The sequence below is a fragment of the Neophocaena asiaeorientalis genome, unplaced genomic scaffold (assembly GCF_003031525.2).
Source record: "Neophocaena asiaeorientalis asiaeorientalis breed wild unplaced genomic scaffold, Neophocaena_asiaeorientalis_V1.1 scaffold217, whole genome shotgun sequence".
NCBI lineage: Eukaryota > Metazoa > Chordata > Mammalia > Artiodactyla > Phocoenidae > Neophocaena > Neophocaena asiaeorientalis.
This window is the reverse complement of record NW_020172293.1, coordinates 197806-206331: the sequence shown is the minus strand read 5'-3', so window position 1 is coordinate 206331 and position 8526 is coordinate 197806. Positions and strand designations below refer to the sequence as shown.

The window sequence follows — 8526 nt, the reverse complement described above, 5'->3', positions numbered from 1 at the left end:
GTTAAGTGTGACTTTGCTTTGGATCCCCCAAGGCAATTTTTTACTTGGGGTTAATAACTCAGACCCAAGTGTTTAGTTTGGAAGACGGAAGTTATTGTCCATCTTGGGTTACCTAATCCAAGGCCAAGTGGAAAGTTTTTGGAGCGAGGGGCCAGCCCAGCCCTTCCACCGCTCTCCTCCAGGTAACCCTTGTCAATGTCCCAGAGGCATAGGCCTTTACACGCACCCAGTCTGCCTGTTTGCCAAGAACTGTACACCATGGGGACTTCTGAGAGGAAAGCAACATGATCAGTTTGAGAGACATGGTTTCCTCTAATCTCCATAGATTTTTCTTGTTTTGATCATAAACATCAGTGATGGGTGGAATATTAGTCCTGCCACTGCTACAGAATGTTTATCCATCCATCATCCACCCCAGCAGGCAGTGTGAGGCTGGGCCTTCAGCATCGCTTGCTCATCTGCACGTGGTGACGATGCCCACCAGGGACATTCAGCAGGGTCACTGATGCGGGGGGAGGCCTACAACTGGCTTTCAGCTACAAAAGAGGAGGAAAGAATGGGAGGATTCTCCCATAGTCCTAACTCCCCTCACATAGAACCTATTTCTACTTTTAAAATCATATCAGTCATGGTTATACATGTTTTCAACCCATGCTATTGGCCATTTTTAAATTTTACTTTTGCACTGGGACTTTGAAGGATTGGATTATTGTCCCTTTTTTTTTTTTTTGGAGAGTTGTGGTGGGGAATAAAGGGAACATTATAACCCACAGAGCACAGCACACTGAATGTGACCACACAGCATTTCACAAACAACTACTCTTACATCCCTGAGGAAGAGGCTCTACTCTCAACTCATTTTTACCATTTTGGTGTCAGACACCAAGTGCCAACAAGCCAACAGGTTGCACACATCAAGTGCTTCCCATTTTCTGGCTCTCAGATAATCGAATATCAGGAAGGTTTTGGCTAGGAGGGTCACCAGCTCCTCTTTCCTGGAAACTCAGACTGCAAAGATTTAAGCCCTCCCTTTTCTGATTTTCCCTTCCAAATCACAGTGATTGATATACACAGATGCTTCCAGAACTTTATTACACTGTTTAGTGAGACTTTTTCATCAGACTAAAAAGAGGCATAAACAATATTTCAAAAGAACAAATTCTAACATGCGTAGATCACGATGTGTCTCAAGCTATGAACTCTGACCTCCTCTAGAATAATGGAAATTTTGACAGGTTTTCCCTTTGCCTTCATGCCTCCCTATTGGCTAATTCACAGGTATAGATTAATACTCTTAAGAATACCTTTACTTCAGATTAACAAAAGCCTTTACCATTTCATCCCCTGCATAAGCAGGGGGACTCTCAACCACTGCGCCACCAGGGAAGCCCGAAGCACAGAGTCTTAACCACTGGACCACCAGTGAAGTCCCAGTATCTTTTCTTAACTGGACCCGCTGTTCCTTCTTTCTACCTCTCAGGAGATTTGGAGGGGAGATGTTGCTGGGAAACAGAGCTCTGTGATATTTTCAGCCTCCTCCTTAGGAGGAGAGCTAGCACTTAGCTTCTCATCCCAGCATTCCCAGAACTCTGCAGTGTGTTGCGATAGAACATAAAAATAGCCTTCTCTCCTGCAGGGGACGCATCTTGATTAGAAATCTTGAAATATTTTCTCAATTGCATTTTCCATGGAAGGGACTAAATTTCAAACCAGGCAGCTGGCAAACAGTCATGTGGTTTTTCAGCTTGCTGGCCCTGACATCTCATGAGAACAACTTAAAATGCTTACAAAAAATCTTTCATTTCAGGAGCTTAGCAGGGTGTTAAGAGTGGATCCACCCATCTCTGGGCCATAATTCTGCATATGCCATCGTGCTCAGTGATTGAAGCAAACAGCACTCACGGGTCTTGGAATTCCACCATGTTGTTTGCCTCTACGTTCCCTGGTAATTATTCCAGGTGGGGTCTTTAAGATCCAGTTCCTCCCTCCTACACTGTTGGTGGGAATATAAATTGGTACACTCACTATGGAGAACAGTGTGAAGGTTCCATGGGAAACTAAAAATAGAGTCACCGTATGATCCTGCAATCCCACTCCTGGGCATATATCCAGAGAAAACTCTAATTTGAAAAGATACATGCACCCCAATGTCCAGAGCAGCACTATTTACAATAGCCAAGACATGGAAGCAACCTAGTGTTCACCTACAAATGAATGGATAAAGATGTGGTATAGATACACAATGGAATATTACTCAGCCATAAAAAAGGAAATAATGCCATTTGCAGCACCATGGATGAACCTAGAGGTTATCATACTAAGTGAAGTAAGTCAGAAAGAAACAGACAAATATCATATAATATCACTTATGTATGGAATCTAAGATAGAATACAAGTGAACTTATTTATAAAACAGAAATAGACTCACAGACATAGAAAACAAACTTATGGTTACCAAAGGGAATTGCAGTGGGGAGGGGCAGGAGGGGGAAGAGATAAATTTGGAGTCTAGGATTAACAAATACACAATATGTGTAAAATAAATAAACAACAAGGACCTGCTATATAGCACAGGGAACTATATTCAATGTCTTGTAATAACCTATAATGGAAAAGAATCTGAAAAAGAATATATTTATGTGTGTGTGTGTATGTGTGTATGTGTGTGTGTATAACTGAATCACTTTGCTGTACACCTGAAACTAACATGACATTGTAAATTAACTATATATTTAAAAAAAAAAAGGTTAAATAGGGACTTCCCTGGTGGTCCAGTGGCTAAAACTTCATGCTCCAAATGCAGGGGGCCCTGGTTTGATCCCTGGTCAGGGAACTAGATCCCACATGCCGCAACTAAGAATTCGCATGCCACATGCCACAACTAAAAAAAGGATCCCACATGACACAACGAAGATCCTGCATGTGGCAACGAAGACCTGGTGCAGACAAATAAATAAATACTTTTAAAGTACATAAATAAAAATTTAAAAGGTTAAATAAAATCCAGTTCCTCAGACCTGCTTTATCTTGCATAACTGAAAGTTTATACCCATTGAATAGCAACCTCCCACATCCCCTTCACCCTGCCCTGGCAACTACCATTCTACTCTCTGCTTCTACGAGTTTGACTATTTTGTTAAGAGGGTAGATCCCATGTTAAATGTTCTTATCATAATAAAATAGAACCAAACCCTTTCCTTGTCTTGGGCAGAGGGCTTGGTGATCTGGAGTAAGGCTACTCCAGCCCATGCTTAGAGCATCAGTTAATCCACTCATGATATCTCAGGGGCAGCTTGTTCACGTCCTCAACAAATATTTATTGTGCACCTACTATGTGCCAGGCACAGTGCTAGTTCTGGCTGACAATGATGACCACGCAGGCATGTTTCCTTCCATCATAGAGTTTAATTCTCTCTCCAGTGGAGGGGAGAAATAAAAAACTAATTATTATAAATGAATGATACGAATAAAATTAACTGTGCTGGATGAGGAAATGGTGCAGTAGGTGTGGAAACCAAGCAAGGAGACCTATTTTGCATAGGGAGGCTAGAGAAGGTCTTTCTAAGAAGGCGACCTTTAACATGAGACCTGAAAAACAGGGAGTTAAATGGATTCTGAAAATACGTATGATCCCGCAGGAAAGGGAAATATTCATAGGAATGTGGTGATTGACTATCAGTGTTGAGTGAGAACCATCTCTATGCTTGCCTCCCCTTCCAAAGCCCCTAGACTTTGCTCCCTGTAGGCATCTAGAGACACTGAACTGGACCTTAGAGGGAGACAGGAGAAATGGTGGCCACTGCGATTTCAAGGAGACATAATACACTCTATGTTGCTACGGACATTTCCTTGTATCTTGAGCCTCGATCTTGTCCCTGAGCTCCAAACTATCAGATTCTGTTGTGTGCATGACGTTTCCATATGGCTAATATACACCTGAAATTTATCAGGTCTAAAACAGAATTCAATTTTCTGCCTGGGATTCCCTTACCTTACATATGATACCAACATCTACCCATAGCACAAGCCAAAACAGAGTCATTCTTGATTTTTTTCTTTTTCTCTTCTGCTTCGTGAAATACATTAGCAAGACTCTATCACCAGTATATATCCAGAACTATCCACTTCTCTCCTTCTTCAAGACCACCACCACGGTCCAAGGCCACCACCATGGTCCAAGCCCCCAGTGCCTGTACTGCTGCAACAGCCTCCTACAAGTTTCCTTGCTTCTGTAATTGTTTCCTCTACAACTAATTTTCCACAGCATAGACAGAGTGATTATGGTAATATTAAATCAGGTCTTCTTAATCCCCTTTGTAAACCTTTCAAGGGCTTCCATGGCCTTCATATAAGGATCAATGAAAAGCCATTGATCCATACCTTTCTCAGATCTCTCTCAGACCATTCACCTTGCTCCTGACTCTCATCTTTGCTCACTACTCTCCGGTCAGCCAATGGTTTTAACATTTCAACAATACATTAAAATGATCCTACACCATGACCAAGGGGGATTTATTCCAGAGATGCAAGGATGGTTCAATATCTGCAAATCAATGTGATACACCACATTGACAAATTGAAGAATAAATCATATGATCACCTCAATAGATGCAGAAAAAACTACTGACAAAATTCAACACCCATTTATGTTAAAAATCCTCGACAAAATGGGTATAGAGGGAACAAAGCTCAACATAATAATGACCATGTATGACAAACCTATAGCTAACATCATACTCAATGGTGAAAAGCTGAAAGCATTTCCTCTGAGATCAGGAACAAGGATGCCCACTCTCGCCATGTATATTCAACACAGTACTGGAAGTCCTAGCCACAGCAATCAGACAAGAAATAAAAGGAATCCAAGGTGGAGAGGAAAAAGTAAAACTGTCACTGTTTACAGATGACGTGATACCATATATAGAAAATCCTAAAGATGCCACTAAAAAACTATTAGAACTATTAAATGAATTCAGTAAAGTTGCAGGATACAAAATTAATATACAGAAATCTGTTATGTTGCTATACACTAGCAATGAACTAACAGAGAAATTAATAAAGCAATCCCAATTACAACTTTATCAAAGAGAATAAAACACCTAAGAATAAATTTAACCAAGGAGGTGAAAGACCTGTGCACTGAAATATATAAGACACTGATGAAAGAACTTAAGATACAAATAGAAAAATAGTCTGTGCTCTTGGATTGGAAGAATTAATATTGTTAAAATGTCCAACTATCCAAAGCAATCTACAGATTCAGTGCAATCCTTACAACGGCAATTTTCACAGAAATAGAACAATCCTAACATTTGTATGGAACCACAAAGACCCCAAATAGCCAAAGAAATCTTGAAAAAGAATAAAGCTGGAGGCATCATGCTTCCTGATTTCAAAATATATTATAAAACTAAGTAATAAAAACAGTATGGTATTGACATAAAAACAGACACATAGATCAGTGGAACAGAGTAGAAATTCCAGAAACACACACATATTTGGTCAATTAATTTATGCCAAAGGAGCCAAGTATATACAGTGGGGAAAGGATGGTCTCTTCAAAATATGGTGTTGGGAAAACTGAACACATACAAAAGAATGAAACTGAATCACTATCTTCTACCATACACAAAAATCAACTCAAAATGGATTAAAGATTTGAATGTAATACCTGAAAGCATAATACTCCTAGAAGAAATCATAGTGAGTAAGCTCTTTGAAGTTGGTCTTGGCAAGGCCGCAAAAGCAAAAATTAAAGAGTGAGACGACCTCAAACTAAACAGCCTCTTCATAACAAAGCCATCAACAAAATGAAAGGCAACCTACTAAATAGGAGGGAATATTTTCAAATCATGTATCTGATAAGGGGGTTAATATCCAAAAAAATATAAAGAACAAAACTCATTAGGGCAAAAAATGATCCACTTAAAAATGGAACTGAGGCAGGGTGCACATCTGTGATGGCGAGGAGAAGATAAAATTTGATGCTGGGACCCTCCTTCTTAGTACACACCATCTAATTTGGAGAAATCAGAAAAATCATGAATGCTGCATGGCCATTCCTCTTTCCCAAATCGTGTTCATTGAAGAACAGGCAGCTGGAATTGGGAAAAGTGCCAAAATATGGTTCATCTTCACCCAGCTCCTTGTAACAAAGAACCTGGCCCATTCCAGAGTAGTAAGAACTCCTACATCAATATAATTAATAATAAAGGGAAGCCACGTTAGTATTTTCTGTTAAAAATTAATTGTGGGTGGGTGAGTGAAATATAGAAAATTATAAAGCGGAAAAATCAGCTCTATAACACACTCTTTAAAGTCGTTTTGATTTACCTGCTCTATTTTCTGTTTTCCATATAAGAATATATTATATGTAAACAATTTTCATATAAATACTACTGTTTAAAAGATATAGCTCCTGTAAAAACAAAGGTAATGACAGCTGCTTTTAAACCTCTTATGTTCTTCCATGCCGCAAAATGCTACCACAGTATTGTCTTCATTCAGTTTTTCCTTAAGTTTATTTAAGGAATAAAATAACATTATTATTTTCTATTGTTATAATTACTAAGGACCTTAAAGGTATGTGGCACCCCATTAAATCTATAAAACAAGGATTTCTGACGAGTCTTACAGATCGTGTTTTCTTTTGATTCCCTCCCAGGAATGCTGCATGGCCATTCCTCTTTCCCAAATCGTGTTCATTGAAGAACAGGCAGCTGGAATTGGGAAAAGTTCCAAAATATGGTTCATCTTCACCCAGCTCCTTGTAACAAAGAACCTGGCCCATTCCAGAGTAGTAAGAACTCCTACATCAAGCTTTCCTTCAAAGAACACGGCCAGATTGAGTTTTACAGGTGTTTATCAGAGGAAGTGACACAGAGAAGGTGGGAGAATATGCCAGTTTCCCAGTCGTTACAGGCAAATAGAGGACCCCAGCCAGGAAGAATTAAGGGCTGTAGGAATTGTAGGTATTGAAAAGAAACTGACAAAAACGTTTCTGAGGCCTTCGGAGACCTCAGCAAGCTAATGGTCAAGGCTAAGGGAATTGGTGGTGTTATCAAAATCCATTGCTAATAAGATTAAAGTCAAGCAAGGTGACATCACAGAAGATGAGACCATCAGGTTTAAATCCTATTTGCTGAGCATGGGAATAGCTAACCCGGTTACCAGGGAAACCTACGGCTCAGGCACACAGTACCACATGCAGCTGGCCAAACAACTGGCTGGAATATTGCAGTCGCCTTTGGAGGAACGAGGGGGAATAATGTCACTCACAGAGGTGTACTGTTAAGTATACCAAGCTCGAGGAATGGAATTGCTCTCACCAGAAGATTTAGTGAATGCATGCAAGATGCTGGAAGCCCTGAAATTACCTCTCGGCCTCCGTGTGTTTGACAGCGGTATCATGGCAATTGAACTTCAGTCCCACAAGGACGAGTAAATGGTGGCCTCAGCCTTGGAGACGGTTTCAGAAAAGATATCTCTAACATCAGAAGAGTTTGCTAAGCCTGTGGGAATGTCTGTCCTCCTGGCTAAAGAAAGGTTGCTTCTTGCCGAGATGATTCAGTGGAAGGCTTGCAGTTTTACCCAAATTTAATTATGACACAGAGCTAAGAGTTTTGTATTTGAAATAACTTGTTACCGGTATACTTGCCTCATGCAGAAGTTGTATGACATTGAGCTAAGGGTAAACCCTGATAAACTGAGAATTTACTGGAACTTCTTTGCAGTATAATATAAAACGCTTTTAATTTCTACATAAATATTATGATCCAGGAAGCTCCTTTAGGATAAATATAGAAAAATATAGAAAGATGAATGCCAATATGAATTTGAAATCATGCTACAGTTGTACAGAAACCCTCAGAGTTTAACTTGAAATATGGTGGATTTTAACTTGATCTTCAAATCTGACCATTTTTTAAAGAAGAGGATTTAGTTCATGGGGGAAAAAAGAGAGAAGTTACACGTCTGAACAGGTTAGATCATTATTCTGGTGTGATGAAAATTCACCTGAATTATAAATGAGGTTTTTCTCCGCATTTAGTCTGCACATTTTGGGGGATTTTCATGCAACAACTTGTGCCTACAGTGTAGTTTAAGAACCTGACAATACTGGAGCAAAATATCCAACTGCAGGATATCATCTGAGGCTCTCCCTAAGGGCTTTTAGAAGCAGCCATAGGCATGTCTTCAGCAGACCAAATAAAGCACCTTAAAAAGAGAGAGAGGGCTTCCCTGGTGACACAGTGGTTAAGAATCTGCCTGCCAATGCAGGGGACACAGGTTCAAGCCCTGGTCTGGGAAGATCCCACATGCTGTGGAGCAACTAAGCCCATGTGCCACAACTACTGAGCCTGTGTGCCACAACTACTGAAGCCCGCATGTCCCAACTACTACAGCCTGCGCACCTAGAGCAGTTGTGCTCCCCAAAAAGAGAAGCCACCACAATGAAGCCCGCGCACCGCAAGGAAGAGTAGCCCCCGCTTGCCGCAACTAGAGAAAGCCTGCGCACAGCAATGA

At 40.4% G+C, this 8526-nt stretch overlaps 1 pseudogene; it reads left to right on the top strand.

Moving 5' to 3' along the window:
* Positions 1-5965: 5965 nt before the first annotated feature.
* On the top strand, positions 5966-7617 carry LOC112413999 (vacuolar protein-sorting-associated protein 36-like; annotated as a pseudogene).
* Positions 7618-8526: the final 909 nt, after the last annotated feature.